Consider the following 18,356-nt stretch of genomic DNA (forward strand, 5'->3'; position numbering starts at 1 on the left):
GTGTATTTGGTTCTTAAACTATCTATGTTGTTTAGTTTGAAGAGATCCACTAGGTAAATGTCTTCAATTAATTCTGATAGAAAGGTTGTGGCTTGGGGTGATTGATTATTATTTTATTCGCTCTATCTTTAGATGGATTTATTGTTATGTTCCAGTCTCCACCAATTATAATCAGATGGTCTGGCTTTAGTAACAAGTTATAGATTGTAATTAGAAAGTCAAGCTGATAGCTGCTAGGACCATAGATGTAAGGTTTTTTCTGTAAGCTGGATGTGAGCATGTCTAGTAGCACCACCTGCCTTTTGTATCACTGTTATGTTTGATAATGTTCCCTTTAAATGACTTTTTAATTATTATAACTGTCCCTCTTGATGCAGTACTGTTCCCTGCTGCTATTATTTGTTAAATCCATTCATTGAATTGCACTTCTGTAACGTGTATAATTGCACTATATAGTTAACGTACTACATTTTGCACTGTTATAAAGCTTTTTTTACTGTTTCACTGCATTTATGTACTGTTTTATACTGTTTTAACTGTATTTTGCATTGCTAGATACTGTTTCATTACTCTAATTGCATGTTTACTAAATTACTTAACTGTAAACTGCTTTTTCGTACTGAGAGTTGTATTTTCTCTTTGTGAGTGCTCTATCCATGCTTTTCTGTGCATTTTTGAGGTTTCTGTGTTCTAGTCAGTTATCATATAACTGATTTGTTTGCAGTTGAAAGCATTCTCTAGAGTCTCCTTGCTCCTTTATCTGTTTAAAACTTTCATTTAGTGGCTACAGCTAGTAGCTGTAATAGTGTGTATTACTATAATGATATTTTTATTTAATTACTAAACTGTAAACTGCTTTTTCATACTGAGACGTGTATTTTCTCTTTGTGATATATAAGTGAAGTATAATGAGTGCTCTATCTGTGCTTTTCTGTGCATTTTTGATTTCTTGAGGTTTCTGTTTTCTAGTCAGGTATCATATAACTGATTTGTTTGCAGTTAAAAGCATTCTCTAGACTCTCCTTGCTCCTTTATCTGTTTAAGACTTTCATTTAGTGGCTACAGCTAGTAGCTGTAATAGTATGTATTACTAATTGCATTTTTATTTAACTACTAAACTGTAAGCTGCTTTTTCATACTGAGACTTATATTTTCTCTTTGTGAGTGCTCTTTCTATACATTTATCATGAGGTTTCTGTGTTCTGCTCAGGTGGCATAATCTTGATTGAGGCCTCCTGTTTTCCAGGCCTGGCAGTTTTGTTTGTTGAGTTTCCTGTGTTTCTGGCAGCCATTTTCTGCTGGTAGTCTGATGTTCATCGTGTTTCACTGTTGCAGTCATTACACTTGGGTTATCCTGCTGGAAGGCTACCCGCAGTCGGCCCGAACTCCAAAGTCCTGGTCCGACGTCGGTTGCTGTCACCTCTTCCCTGACGTCAGTGCGCCAGGGGTATATAAGATGCAGCCGACGCCATTTTCTTCAGTCTTTCTTGCCGCGCGGTGCCCGAAGCAAAAGCAGTTCGCAATTGCCGGTCGGCCGACTCCTGAGATTTTCGAAATTGAATTTCAGAACCGAAGTCTTCAATAAAGCTAAGTACCCCATTGAGGAAACGTTTTTCTTGCTCCAGACTGATGTCAGTAAAAGTTAACAATTGTATTTCTTGTGGGAAGCAAATACCTCTTAAGGAATTTCACTCTTACTATATTCCTTGCCTAGGCCCTGACCACGACGTTGCTAGCTGCCGGTTTTGTGCTAGATTCAACCAACGCACTATTAAGTGTCTGTTTGATTTTGCTTTACATTACTTTGGCTGAAGGTTTAACTACATAATGCCGTCGGAACAATCGACGACCGGAATTCATAAAAAACGCAAAGACAAAGAAAAGGACAGGCATCCAAGGTCTAAAACTGACGACGAAGTCTCTTCTAGGCCAGTCGCCGGTTTGCCGGTTCTCAGTGAGGCGTTTTTGCAGCCCCTGACACCCGCTACCTCAGAGCCACAGGCCACCTCCGACTCCCACGTGGAGACAACTAGGCCTCTGGAAACTCAAGGTATTGGGCCTACAGAAACTATTCCCTCAGATGGGTCCAGAGCCACTGAGCAGGCATTGGCTTCTGAGGGTGTTTTCAGACCTACACAGCTTACTATCAAGTCGACTTCAGCAGCCAAGGCAAAGTCTACAACACCACTAAAGACAAAGAAACAAGTATAGCATTCTCCTGGACAGACATCCATGCCAAAGCAACAGATGCTTAAAATGGCCGAGGACCTAATTACTTTGATCAGGGGTTCCCATCCCCCTCCTGATAAAAGGCCTAGGTAAGACACTGACTATGACTCCTCTGACCAGGTCTCTATTTCCTCTGATTCCTCTTCAGAACAGGGATATTCTCTTCCTCCCAATGAGGACTCTGATGCTGAAGAATCAATCCCTTCAGCCTCTCCTCCTGAGGATTACTCTTTTAGGGAAACCCTGCACAACATGATGGAACATTTCCATTGGGAGAGCCAGGATTATTCAGAATCCAAGAAAAGGCTCAGGGACTTTCTTTTACTTCCTCCTTGCTATCCCTCCTGTACTAGATATTGTTGATGATGTTTTTTCTGAATCCAGTTTGTCTACTGATTCTTTACCCCCTGCACCAGTCAAGCCAGATAGGTACTACAGGGTCCCAGACCCTCATATATTTCTTTATAAAAACCCTGCTGCTGACCCAGAAACAATTTCTCAGGGTCCCAAAGGGGTCAAGGCTTCCACTGCAAAAATCCCTGTTCCCTCTGATAGGGATTCTAGAGCACTGGATAGATAGGGGAAAAAAGTTTACACTTCTGCTACTTTAGCTGTAAGGGCTTTAAACTGCCAGTTTCACATGCTTAAATATCAATAATACCTAATGTCTTTGCTAAAACAGAAAATGCTTACAAGCTCAGAATGTCCTGACAATAAGGAAATGCAGGATCTAGTGCATGCAGCTGAACAAGTGGGAAAGCATACTCTGCAATGTGGTTTTGATTCATTAGAGGCTTCTTGCAGAGCCGCAGTTACAGGCTCTGTCATTCAAAGGCATGCTTGTTTAAAAGAACAAAGTTTACCTGATCATGTTAAAGCAAAATTACTGGATGCTCCATTACAGCATGATACTTTGTTTGATGTTAAGGCAGAAGAGGTATTAAAGAAGATGGAGGATAAAGCAAAATCAATGCAGACAGTAAAGGATTTCTTGCAGGTTCAGCCACCTAGATTTAGCAGGACCTGGCCTTCAAAAAATTGGTCCATTCCAGTGTCAGACAGGCCACAAAGAGGCAGATACAGATGCCCAAAAGGCAGATCTCAGCCCCAAGGCTCATACAGACCTAAACTATGGGGTGCTTCAGCCCCCAAAGGTGGAGAAGACAAATCGCAACCTTATAGGAAATAGTCCCAATGACTTCCCTCTACAAATGCCAAGCACTTTCCTTTTGGCAGCTCCCTTAGGGGGAAAACTAGCACTTTTCTCACAAAATTGGCACATGATCACCCAGGACAAATGGGTACTGAATGTTGTTTCTCAGGATTACAGGTTCCACTTTCACACCCTACCAAGGCCAAAAGGTATGCCAGACCTGCCACAAAATCAATGGGCAGAGGCACAAAAACAAATTTCTGCTCTCATGGACATGAGAGCTATTCAAATAGTACCACAGCAAGAACAAGGGCAAGGATTTTACTCAAGACTTTTCTTGGTGCCCAGAAAGGACAACGCCTGGAGACCAATACTGGACCTGTCAATTCTAAATACTTTCCTGGATGTTCCAAAATTCAAAATGTTGACACTGCAGCAACTTCTTCCTATGCTGAGCAAGAAGGCTTGGCTAGTTACTTTAGACCTCAAAGAGGCATACCTGCTTGTCCCAATCAGACAATCTTGCAGAAGATACCTCAGATTCATAGCTGGCTCAAAACATTACCAATTCTCTGCACTGCCCTTTGGCTTATCTACTGCTCCCAGGGTCTTCACAAAATGCCTGGCACCAGTAATTGCATTTTGCAGACAAAAAGGAATTCAAATATATCCCTACTTGGACAACTGCCTTATTCAAGCAGAGAGCAAGGACATTCTACTAAAGCATCTGGCACTTGTAAAAAGATTACTAATTTGCCTAGGGTACACAGTAAACGAAAAGAAATCAAAACTAGTGCCCTCTCAAGAGATAATATTCCTGAGTGCAAGCTTAAATACAACTTCCCAGATGGCTTATCTCATGCCAGACAAGCAAAGGCAACTGACTCATTACTTTCAAATGATGGCAACAAAGACCCAGCTACCTGCAAGAAAAACTCTGCAAGCTTTGGGCTTCATGGCATCCTGCATCCTGCTAATTCCATATGCAAGACTGCATATGAGGAAGCTACAATGGTATCTAAAAAGTGTTTGGACTCAACATTGCCACAGCCTGGAAACAATAATAACTCTTATTCCCTGCCTGCAACAGGAGTTTCAATGGTGGGCCCTGGCCTGTCACCACAACAAGGGACAGCCTTTCACTTTACCCACAGCCAGGCAGACAATAACAACAGATGCATTGGATTATGCCTGGGGGGCACACATGGCAGGAAAATGTATTCAGGGCACGTGGCCCGCAGACCAAATGCATCTTCACATCAATCAAAAAGAGATGCTAGCTATACAGAATGCCCTGACAGCCTTCAAGGATCTACTACATCCAGGACAACTATTACTAAAGATGGACAATACTACAGTTATGTGGTACATAAACAAGCAAGGGGGCACACATTCCTACCCCCTCTGCAAGCAAGCCATGACTTTGTGGAACACAGCACTGACCTACCTAGTACATCTACAGGCACAATTCCTGCCAAGAAAGAAAAATACTCTGGCAGACAAACTAAGCAGAAACCTCATGGACCCTCATGAGTGGAAACTAAATCCACAGGTCTTCAGCATGATAACAAGGAAATGGGGATGCCCAGGTATAGATCTTTTTCCCTCCCCTCACAAATGCCAACTACAGAAATTCTGCACAAGGACTTATCACTCACAAGCATGTAAAGTGGATGCTCTATCATTCAGCTGGAAAACCCTAACAGTTCATGCCTTTCCGTCACTGCCTCTCCTTCCCAAGGTACTCCTAAAAGTCAGACAAGAGAAGCCAAAAATGATTCTGATTGCCCCAGACTGGCCACGCCAGCACTGGTACCCAATCCTAAAGAGCTTGTCTCAAGGCCCAGCCTGGACTTTACCTGAAATTCCTCATCTTCTGACTCAACAAAACAACCAGATCCTGCACAGCCAACTCAGAACCTTAAATCTGGCTGCATGGCAGATAATATAGCCACTCAGAACACACCTCTCTCTAAAGCTGTTATGGATGTCATTTTGGAAGCCAGGAGGCCCAGCACCAGGAAATCTTATGCAGAAAAATGGAAGAGATTCTGTGCTTGGAACCAGGCACAAGGACTTGAACCACTTGTTCCAAATATTCCTCAGATTTTACAATACCTAACTGAGATGCTGGACAAAGGCCTATCCTTCTCATCAATTAAGATCCATGCCTCTGCCATTTCATCTAATTACAATATGGAACCTCCTATTTTCTCTCATCCACTGGTAAGACAGTACCTCAGAGGGGCAAAAAACATAAGACCCCCAAGGAGAGCACCGACACCTACATGGGACCTCAACTATGTCTTAGAAAAGCTCACACTGCCTCCTTTTGAGCCAGCCAATACAGCTGATATAAAATTCTTATCATGGAAAACTGCTCTGCTCCTAGCAATAACTTCAGCAAGAAGAGTCTCAGAGTTACAGGCATTAATGGCAGTGGAATCTTTTATCATTTTAAACCCAACATTTATGCCAAAGGTAGTATCCAGGGTGGCTCTTAACCAAATCATTCATTTGCCAACATTTTATCCAAACCCCCAAAATAAAGGGGAGAGACTTCTACACTCTTTGGACATACACAGGCAGCTACGCTTCTACTTGGACAAAACAAAAGCTTTCAGGAAAAAACTGAGCAACTGTTTGTAGCATATACTGCAGGATCACAAGGAAAGGCTATCTAAAGGCAGACTATTTCAAAATGGATAGGACACTGCATTCATTTCTGCTATGCACAGCATGGCAAGTCAGTGCCTAAAAATATTAGGCCACATTCTACCAGGGCAGCAGCCACTTCAGCAGCCTTTCTCAGAGGAGTACCAACCAAGGAAATTTTGGAGGCTGCAACTTGGAGTTCAGTGCACATTTTTACCAAGCATTATCACTTACCTCTTTACTCTAAACCCAGAGCAGGCTTTACCACTGCAGTTCTGCAGGGCCTCATAGCCTCTCCTAATCCTATTTAGACCCAGCCGCCCTACCTCAGCTTTGGGATTCAACCCAAGTGTAATGACTGCAACAGTGAAACACGATGAACATAGTACAGTAGTGTACCTACCATAAATGTAGATGTTCGAGTGTATTCACTGTTGCATTCCAGGTTACCCATCCACCATCCCCCTTTCTTTGCTGGGACTTATCTGTACTTCTCTATCCTTTACAACCTATGTGATGTATTTGCTTGTATATGAAGGCTTTGTTTATTTTAGTGTATGTTTTTTATAAGCAATGTGTATTGCCTACCTTCTTGTGGGGCACCTGACATCTGGGGCAAGAAAAACTGAAGAAAATGGAGTCAGCTGCATCTTATATACCCCTGGCACACTGACATCAGGGAAGAGGTGACAGCAACCGACGCCGGACCAGGACTTTGGAATTCGAGCCAACTGCAGGTAGCCTGCCAGCAGGATAACCCAAGTGTAATGACTTCAACAGTGAATACACTCGAACATCTACATTTATGGTAGGTACACAATTGTACTTTGTCTTCATTATTATTGAGACTAATAGGGTTTCCTGACCTTCTGTAGCAAGAGTGATTATAAAATATTAGGGGCTAGTAGGACTGAGTAGTAATTCAATCTTCTTGATTCTTCCATCTTGTCTGGTATATAAACCCTGTGTCTGTAAATGGCTGTGCTTATATTTACCAGGCTGTGGATTGTGATTCATTAATGAGACTAAACAGAAATTCCTTAAGATTCCAAGAGCAGGATAAGTTATTTCTTACACTTATTTCATTGAATTGCACTTCTGTAACACTTATAATTGTGCTATACAGTTAATGTACTACAATTTGCACTGTTATAAAGCTTTTTTACTGTTTCATTACATTTATGTGCTGTTGTATACTGTTTTAACTGTATTTTTCATTGCTAGATTCTGTTTCATTACTCTAATTGCATGTTTACTGAATTGCTTAACTGTAAACTGCTTTTTCATACTGAGAGTTGTATTTTCTGTTTGTGAGTGCTCTATCCATGCTTTTCTGTGCATTTTTGATTTTTTTGAGGTTTCTGTGTTCTAGTCAGTTATCATTAAACTGATTTGCTTGCAGTTAAAAGCATTCTCTAAAGTATCCTTGTTCCTTTATCTATTTAGAACTTTCATTTAGTGGCTACAGCTAGTAGCTGTAATAGTGTGCATTACTATAATTGCATTTTTATTTAATTACTAAACTGTAAACTGCTTATTCATATTGAGACTTGTATTTTCTCTTTGTGAGTGCTCTATCCGTGCTTTTCTGTGCATTATTAATTTTTTGAGGTTTCTGTGTTCTAGTCAGGTGTCATATTACTGATTTGTTTGCAGTTAAAAGCATTCTCTAGACTCTCCTTGCTCCTTTATCTGTTTAAAACTTTCATTTAGTGGCTACAGCTAGTGCTGTAATAGTGTGTATTACTAATTTCATTTTTATTTATTTACTAAACTGTAAACTGCTTTTTCATACTGAGACTTGTATCTTCTCTTTGTAAGTGCTCTTTCTATGCATTTATTGTGAGGTTTCTGTGTTCTGCTCAGGTGGCATGATCTTGATAGAGGCCTCCTGTTGTCTAGGCCTGGTAGTCTTATTTGTTGAGTTTCCTGTGTTTCTGACAGTCATTTTCTGCTGATAGCCTGTTGTCTCCATTATTATTGAGAGTAACAGGGTTTCCTGACCTTCTGTAGCAAGAATGATTAGATAATAGCATGGGCCAGTAGGACTGAGTAGTAATTCAATCTTCTTGATTCTTCCATCCTGTCTGGTATATAAACCCTGTGTCTGTAAAAGACTGTGCTTGTATTTACCAGGTTGTGGATTGTGATTCATTACTGAGACTAAACAGAAATTCCTTAAGATTCCAAGAGCAGGATAAGTTATTTCTTATACTTATTTCATTAAATTGCACTTCTGTAATGCTTATAATTGTGCTATACAGTTAATGTACTACATTTTGCACTGTTATAAAGCTTTTTCTTTACTGTTTCACTGCATTTATGCACTGCTTTATACTGTTTTAACTGTATTTTTCATTGCTAGATGCTGTTCCATTACTCTAATTGCATGTTTACTAATTACATAACTGTAAACTGCTTTTTCATACTGAGAGTTGTAGTTTCTGTTTGTGAGCGCTCTATCCATACTTTTCTGTGCATTTTTTATTTTTTTGAGGTTTCTGTGTTCTAGTCAGGTATCATATAACTGGGTTCCTATCAGTTCACTGAAACTTCAGCAGTTCGAACACCATATGTTCCAACTAAGAAGTTCGAAAACTGATTATTGCGAAGTCGCTGAAAACCGAATTCTTTCTCAGGGAAAGAATTTGGTGGGCCATTTCTGTGGCTTCGCGATTTTCAGCATTGTAATGGAAAGTTACGGGTCAGGTTCAGGTAAGTGTGCGATTGTGTGGACGTTAGAGTTAGGGTGTGGGTTAGGTAAGTTAGTGTTAGGGCGCGGGTGAGGTGGGTGTGTGATCATGACAGACTTTAGGGTTAGGGTGAGATAAGTGAGTTAGGGTTAGGGCGCGGGTCAGGTGAGTGTGCGATAGTGACGGACCTTAGGGTTAGGGTTTGGGTTAAGGTAAGTGGATAGATAGTAATGTATGTGCAGTTTAGTGAAGGGTTAGATGTAAGATTTTAAATGTATGTGTGTTTATTGCTGTTTTTGTGGTGTGCTTGTGTTGTGTGTGTGTTTCTTGGAACAGCGATTTTTTTCCCAGGGAAAAAAATCACTGTTCTAAGTGTTCGAAAGTTTTGCACTTTGAGGTTAGAAGTTCGAACATATGGTGTTTGAACTTCTGCCATTTTGATGAAGTGATATAGACCTATATAACTGATTTGTTTGCAGTTAAAAGCATTCTCTAGAGTCTCCTTGTTCCTTTATCTGTTTAAAACGTTCCTTTAGTGGCTACAGCTAGCAGCTGTAATACTTTCCCACCCACCCTCACTATTGTTGTCTTGTTTTTATACTTGGTGGCTTTGCAGTTGCCCAACCATATATGTATATTGATACCTCGGGTGTTAAGGTGAACAGCACCTTTATGCCTCCGTTTAGTCATGAAGGCATTAAGAAACTACACACGATGTTAGAATTTGAATTAGAATATTATTTAAATCATTTTGATAAGAATGAAGTTGAATACAATTTATCTAAATTAGAATGGCTGGAATTGAAGAATTTTTCACAACAGACAGAACTAGTTATAAAGCCATCTGACAAGGGGAACAAAATAATAATCATGCATAATAGTCAATATTTTAAAATGTGTTGGGATTTATTGAGTGACTCAACAGTTTATAGTATAGTTCATCAGGATGCCATTGAACAAGCTAAAGTTAAATATATTAATTTAATTCACAAAGGCCTTAAGCCTAGATTTTGGTTAGACAAAGATGTGAAAGGAAATTTAGCTTAAGGGATACTGACCAGCATATTTTATTGCCTCCTAAAATACACAAAGACCCAGAAAATCCACCAGGCAGACCTATAGTGTCTGCCAGGAAATATTTTTGCACAATTTAGGTGTAGTGTTGCATAAAGTGTTGCTAAAGGAAGCAGTTTGTCTTCCTTCTTATATTAAAGACTCTTTTGACTTTTTGGACAAAATAAAGTCAATTACGTGGAATAAAAATATGTTTTGGGTCACGTTAGATGTTAAGAGTCTTTATACAAACATTCAACATAAATATGGCCTAGAGGCGTTGTATAAGATTATGGGAGATAAGCCATTAACTCACTATGTGCTTGATTTAATACAATTTTGTTTAGAAAACAATTACTTTTGTTTTGACAATTTGATTTTTCAACAGAAGCAGGGAACAGCAATGGGTGCTCCCTTTGCACCTATGTATGCAAACATTTTCATGGGCCTTGTAGAAAGGGAATGTATCTATAATAATGAATTTGTACAAAAATATGTTAAATTGTATTATAGATTTATTGATGACTTAATACTTTTATGTGAAGGAGGTAAGAATTATGTACAAAATTTTGTCCAAGACATTCAACGAAATAGATTTAACATTTGTTTTGATGGTTTACAGTGTGGGAACACAGTTAACTTTTTAGATGTGAATGTACAGGGTATTGATGGTCAACCCATCTTAACTAGCTTACATAGAAAATTTGGAGAGCCAAATGATTTTTGAAAGCTGACAGTTGCCATCCCTTTCATGTTATCAATGCTTTACCATATGGAGAATTCTTAAGAATTTCACGTTTATGTAACACTGATGAGATATTTTTTAAAGAGGTTCATAATACTAAAAAGATGTTTTTGAGAAGAAATTATGATAAAAAGTTAGTTGAAAGTGATATTGATAGAATTATTAAACTTAGATTTGATAGATCTAATAAACAAAAAGCAGAGACATTTTTATATCTAATAAAACTATTAATTGTGTAGATAATTTATTTATAGTATCTAAGTATAATATTTGTAGTAATATGATCAAATCAAATATATTACATTTTTGGGGATTTTTAGACAATTTTGATGAATTAAAGAATTTAAAGACAAAAAAATTATTTTTTTCTTATACAAAAGGTAAAAGCATTAAAGATTTTGTTGTATGGACTAGGTTTTCTAAATTGATTGTGAAAATACCCATTCAGTTAACTATTTTGGGTACTTTTCCATGTGGAAAATGTCAAGCTTGTTCATATATACATAGAACTTTTTTTAAAATTAATAACAAAAATTTTGATTTGGAGGGCTCATATAACTGTAGAACTAAGGGTAATCTATGCTCTCAAATGTGGTTGCAATAAATTTTACATCGGTCAAACGAAAAGAATGTTTAAGGTTAGACTTTTAGAACATTTGAGGGACATAAGAAATAAAAAAATGGAGAGCCCTTTAGCCTTACATTTTTGTGAATTTCACAATGGCAGTAGTGAGAGTTTAAAAGGCACCATTTTACAACAGCTAGCTAAAATGGAACCTGATGAATAGTTGTGGGTAGATTACTTTTAAAGAAGGAAACTACTTTTATTTTAAAATATGACACTTTAGTACCTAGAGGCTTGAATACAGAATGTAATTGGAAGAATGTTATTTAGCTTGTAGGTGCATATCAATTTTATTGATTAATTGTTTAATGATGTAATTGAATGATTTCTGTGACTATATAAAGTGTGCTTTAGTATTGTTAGTTTACTCCTTGAAGGCTTACTGTGGCCGAGGCGCTAGAGTGAGAGACAGAAAATAAAGCTGCTTTTGGATCCTGTGCTGACTCCTGTTGTTTTACTCTCCTTGTTCCTTTATCTGTTTAAAACTTTCCTTTAGTGGCTACAGCTAGCAGCTGTAATACTTTCCCACCCACCCTCACTATTGTTGTCTTGTTTTTATACTTGGTGGCTTTGCAGTTGCCCAACCAAACTGTATATTTGATCTGTGACACTCTCCCCAGTCTAGTGTTATTAGTTCATTCTACCTAACAGAGAGAGAACATTTGTGAAGGCCAACCCACTTAGATTCTTAACCTTGAATTAACTTCTCTTCCAGCTTTCTCCTTCTCCTTTTCCACTATACTAAAAAAAAAATAAAAAAATAAAATTCTAAGCTTGTTTCACCCCCTTTCCTGTAAAGCGCCTAGTCCAGATACGGATTTGCTGTATCCAGGACTGTTTGTAAGCTCCTGAGCCCCCAAGCCTTTTTGTGCTGGAGGGCAGCCTTCTAGTTTATCAGTGGGAGTGGTAAGCACTAGGTAACCTATGTACCACATAAGGAGCAATTTCTGGGGCCAGAAATTGTAGTTATTGGCCATTTGGGCAGTTTTTCCATCTCTCTCAAATTTCTGATTTAAAAGCCCATATTTGCACTTTTGTTTCCCCCATTTACTGTAACTAGTCTAGTCCAGATATAGATTTGCTTTATCCAGGACAGTTTGTAAGCTCCTGACCCCCCCCAAGCCTTTCTGTGTTGGAAGGAAGCCTTCTAGCTTATCAGTGGGAGTGGTAATGCACTAGGTAGCCTATCTACCACAAGAGGAGTGGTTGCTGGCCCAGATTTGTGGTTTATTGGCCTTTTGGGCAGTTTCTTCCATCTCTTTCAACATTCTGGCTTAAAAGCTTGTGTTTGCACTTGTTTCCTCCCTTTCCTGTAACTAAGTCTAGTCCAGATATAGATCTGCTGTGTCCATGACTGTAAGCTTCTGAGTCCCCCAAGCCTTTCTGTGTTGGAGGGAAACCTTCTAGGTTATCAGTGGGAGTGGTAAGCATTAGGTAGCCTATCTACCACAAGAGGAGTGGTTCCTGGCCCAGAAATTGTAGTTCATTGGCCGTTTGGGCAGGTGTTCCATCTCTCTCAACTTTCTGGTTTAAAAGCTCACAGTTGCTCTTGTTTACCACCTTTCCTGTAACTAGTATAGTCCAGATACAGACTTGCTGTATCCAGAACTGTTTGAAAGCTTCTGAGTGGTGCCAGAGTCTGCTCTTCAATTTTCCCTTAGATCTACTAGTTCTCTCCTCTCCTGCACTTATACTAGCTTATTAATCTAGCAATTATTGTAGCACACAAATGCTACCAGCACTAAACATTCTACAAGTAAACAAATCTAGTACTTATTATCAATGCCCACCCCGCCAGGCATGTCTAAAGGTCAGTTCCCTGTGCTTTCTCCTAGTAACCTGGTGAACTTGGGCAGCCTGAGGCAATGTAGCAACTGCCTCATGTACACTGACAACCCTCTCCTCTTACCTTCCAACACTCAGACTTGCGAGAGATGCACTTATATATCCAAATTGGAAGCCACGCACTCTCCAGCAAAGACCAGAATAGCTGGTCAAGAAGAGAAGGTCAACACTTGCACCACACCACATAGCCCTCCGGAGCACACACCAGCACTGCCTTCACCTAAAAACACAAACCACACACCCACCTTCACAGAGGCTCTCAAAAAAAAAAATCTACCCAAGCAGCAGAGCCCTCCAAGGCAGAAACGCACTTGACCACCACAACACAACACTAATCATGAGACACATAACTCTCTTAAAGAGCGTGCCACTCAACCAAAGACCCTAAGGCAAAACAGCATGCCCAACACACTAGTCATAGGTGACTCAATAGTGAGGTACACTGATGTCCCACTCACTAGGTTGAATAAAGAAAAAGTAACAGTCAGCTGCCTGTCAGGTGCCAGGATCTGACACATAACGCATGCACTCAGGTCACACAACAACAGGTACAAATATGACTCTGTCATTGTACATGTGGGTGTGAATGACCTAAGACGTATCTCCCTGGACTACATGAAAAGAGACACGGAGGAGCTCTCAGATTATGTAGCCCAGGTGGGTATGACCCTAGCCCTGAGCAGCATCCTACCATCACCCAGAATAATACCACAGTACAAGAAGAAAATGATAGATTACAACAATTGGCTTATGTTTTTGGCATCATTCTAAGGGGATCTACTCTCTGTCTGCCTGGGATGACATGATTGACATACCTTGATGCTTTGCCAGAGATTGCCTGCATCTGTCACCCCTGGGCTTCTGGATACTGGGCAAGGCTCTTGCCAACCCTATAGTGCCTTTTTTAGCCAGTGTTCCAAAGACCAAAGTACCACCGTAACAGCTACAAACAAATGCAATCTGAGGGTCATGTTGCTCAACATTAAAAGTCTAAATCTCAAAATGCACTTGATCGAGGCACTCCTTAAAATGGAGTACATTGACATTTGTGCTGTAACAGAAATCTGGTTTAAGGTAGCAGAAAGCACCCCTGCACTACCAGGCTATAACTCATTCCACACCTTTTGGCCCCAGAACTTAGACCAAAACTACAAATGTGGTGGCGTCTCCATATTCATAAAGGGTGTGCACACCTCCAGACTGGTAGCACAACATAACGCATCAGAGATACTTCAGGTACAGCTAACATTGGGTAAGACAGAGATTCAGGTTGCAGCCTGCTATAGGTCCCCAACCATGTCCCAAGACTTGCACCCTACATTCCTAAGCACCCTGGAGAATATTAGGGTCCAACCTAACACTCTCTTACTAGGCATAATCAACTACCCCTCCATTAACTGGGTAAACTACTCATGTGCCAATACACTTGCCCAACATTTCCTGGAGTTCATTAATTCCAATGCCCTGGACCAGCTACCAGCTCATTCTTATCCCCACTAGAGGTAGCAACATCCTTGACCTGGTCATTACTAACATGGGCGATCGTTGCTCTACACGAATAGTCAGATCCTCCCTGGTTAGATCTGACCACATAACTAATCACCTTGGAAATCCACATCCCTCCCACCCCCCCCCCCCCCCCAGCAAAGGTAACCACCATGAAAAACTTTTCCAAAGCTAACTTTGGGATCCTAAAAACATGGCACCCATGCAAATGGAGAATAGTTGCGTGACTGCAGAATCATACATCAATGCACTGTACAAACATGTACACAAATGCATGGCTCTCACCATACCCAATAGAACCAAGACACTCCCCCAAAAAAATGGAAGCCAATCTGGTGGTCCACTGCCATAAACAAACTATACAACATAATGAGGAAACTGATGAGGAATAAGGTGAAGTCCCAAGACTGGAAAAACTCCCTTATTTGCCTCAACAAAAAGTTGAGGTCCCTCATCAAATCCTTTAAAGCTAGGTATGAAAACAGAAATGCAGCAGATAGTAAATACAACCACAGGATCTTCTATATTTATGTAAATAATCTCCATGGCAATACCCAGATTTGCTCTGAGCTACTACACAATGGTACCTCCTATATCGAGCCAACAGATATTGCCAGTATACTGGCCGACATATTCAGTGCCAACTTTACCCCCTCACCCCCCCAAAGGACCAATCACAATACCAGTAGATTGCCAGACAACCAGTATTACTGCTGCACAGGTTGAAACAGCACTGTCCAAGGCAAATAATACAGATTCTATGAGACCTGAAAATATCCCTGGTTGTGTTCTACATGAACTACAGAGTGGACTGGCAGCTCACCTGTGTGCTCTGTTCAATCACAGCCTCACCTCAGGCTTTGTCCCTGCCAAATGGTGCACTGCTACAGTTATCCCTCTCCACAGAGAAGGAGCAACTACAGACCCTGGGAACTATTGCCCCATTAGCCTGATGAGTCTGATATGCAAAGCTATGGAATGCATCATCATGTACCTAATAAACAAGGATATAGGGAATCTCCAAACTCTGGATCCGACACAGATTGGTTTTGTGAAGTGTAGATCATGCCTGCTCAACTTGCTTGACTTCTTTGAGTCAGTCACCAAAGCTGTGGATGAAGGCAAGGTGGTTCATACAGCCTACCTTGATCTGGCCAAGACTTTTGATACCATTCCCCACTCAGGAATCATAGAAAAACTCACTAAGCTTGCCATCAACCTCTGTATCACTAGGTGGGTTGCAAACTGGCACACAGATAGAGCACACATTGTGAAAGTAGCTGACTCCAAGTCAGACTGATGATTAGTCATGAGTGGAGTCCCACAGGGTTTGGTCCTGGGTCCTCTCCTGTTTGGTATCTACTTCTCTGAAGTCCAGGCCAACACGTCTGGCTGACAATGTTGGCAGATGATTGCACGTTGTGAGCTATTATTAACTCCCCAAGTGATGTTGACATCCTACAGAATGGCCTCACTGTGACCAACGACTGGTGTCAGAACCATGGCCTTAAGCTCAATACCAAAAAATCTGTCGTCATCCCCTTTAGGAAAAACCCAGTTCCCATGAATTGCCACATTGATGGTAGTCCACTGAACACAGAAGACATAATAAGAGATCTGGGAGCACAAGTTGACAGCAACCTCTCTTTTGAGCTCCACATTGCCACTGTGGTCAGAAGGTCCTTCTATGTGGCACATCTCATTACTAAGGGTTTTTCATCCAGGAAGAAAGAGGTCATTGTCTCCTACTCTTCCCTCATTAGGCCAATTATTGAGTACAATGCCCATTTGGCATGTACCTGACTAGACACCTGCAAAAACTGGAGAGGCTGCAAAAGTACCTCACAAAGAGGATCATAGGCCTTAAACATGTTCTATATGGGTAGACTAAAAAAACTCCAACTATTCTCTGTCTCATATTGCCTACTTAGAGGTGATCTCTGCTTGACTTACAAAGCCATGTCTGACCCAGCTCTGTTAGAAATGCTACATCTAAAGAAATCCCAATTGCTCTGCACCACATGCTCCAGAGACCTCAACCTCATTACCACAATTGCAAGAACATGCTGGAGGGACAGTTTCATAACCCAGAGACTGGCCATGCTATGGAACAGACTTCCTATACATGTCAAGCAGAGCACCTTGCTTACCCTCTTCAAGAGAAAACTTGATGAGTGGATGGGAAACAGAAAATTCACCCTGGAGATAACACCAGTGGCTCTACTTGACAGAGGCACTGGGAACTAAGGTCAGGTGACACTATGCCAGGGTAATCCTATGGCTAGCCTTGTAAAGGCCCCAGGGCCATTAGCATAGTACACACCTATGAACCTATGAATCTATGAATCAATATCGTTGTCCCATTGTTGCTTAGTCATGTGAGTTACTTGTAGAAAGGTTATGTCTGAGTTTGACTGACATAAGAGTTGCAAAATTAGCTTTTTCTTTTTAATGTCTTGCAAGCTGATTATATTCCTTGAGGCTACACTAACCATCTTAGATAATAATTAGGTTAAATACCCATGTTACTGAAGTAACTGTGAATGCTATGAGAGGAGTGTTTGGGAACACATGCTGAGTAGTATGTGATGTGTTGAAAGAAAAAAAAATAAAGAAAAGGTGACAATGTACTCTTTCAGAATATCCCTAGTGCCTGATCACTTACCACTATCCTCTGAAAGAGAAGGGTTGAGCCAGTAAATAAACACTGTATTCATAATACTAGGTTCATAGGTTGGTACTAGGCTATCCGCCCTAGGGCCTATACAAGCCTAGCCATAACAATTCCCTGGATATTTTTTCACAAATATTTACTTCCCTGGACCCCTGTCTATCAGGGTGACTGACGTGATCCTCGGGCTGAATTTCCTATATCCCATCCAATCGTCAAGGTTCCTTTTGAAGAGGGCCAAGGAGGCACTCTGCTTGACATTTATGGGCAGTCTATTCCAGAGTATGGGGAGTCTTTGGGTCAGGAACCTATCCCTCCAGCATGTTTTGTTCATTGTGATGGCAAGGTTTAGATCCCTGGATCATGTGGCTCTGAGGGATTGGGATTTCTTTAAGTGCAGCATGTCCAACAGCTCAGGGTTTGACATGGCCTTGTATGTTAAGCAGAGATTGCCTCTGAGTAGATGATATGCCACAGAGTATAACTGGAGTTTTTTTTAGATGTCAGCATAAGGCATCTGCTTCTGGCCTGTGATTCTTTTAGTGAGGCATTTCTGTGGCCTTTCCAGCTGTTGCAGAAGTCTTGTGAGGTACATACCAAATGGGGCATTGTACTCTATAATGGGGCTAATGAGGGATGAGTACAGTGGGACAATGATCTCCTTTTTTCTGGATAAGAAGCTCTTAGTGATGAGGTGTGCCACATAGAAGGATTTCCTGACTGTTGTGACAATGTTGTTATCAAAGGTGAGACCACTGTCCACCTGTGTCCCTAAGTCTCTCATCACACTTTCAGTGTTTAGTGTACTGCCACCTATGTGGTAATTCATGGGTACATGTTTTTTCCCAAAGGGGATAACTATACATTTCTTGGCATTAAGCTTGATCCCATGGCTCTGGCACCAAGCATCTGTTTCTGTAAGGCCCTTTTGTAGAATATCCACATCATTTGGGGATTCAGTAATGGCTCCCAGTTTGCAGTCATCTGAGAACTATGTTAGCCAGAGTCCCTTAGTGTTGGCCTGTATTTCAGAGAAGTAGATGCCAAACAAGAGCGGTTCCAGGACTGAACCCTGAGGTACTCCACTTGTCACTTGTCTGGAGCTAGACTTGGAGTCGGTTACATTTGCAGTCTGGGTTCTGTCAGTTGGAGTTGGCTACTTTTACAGTCTGGGTTCTGTC

Source organism: Protopterus annectens, chromosome 5.part1 (genome assembly GCF_019279795.1).
Source record: "Protopterus annectens isolate FY-2018-M chromosome 5.part1, PAN1.0, whole genome shotgun sequence".
Taxonomy (NCBI): Eukaryota; Metazoa; Chordata; order Ceratodontiformes; family Protopteridae; genus Protopterus; species Protopterus annectens.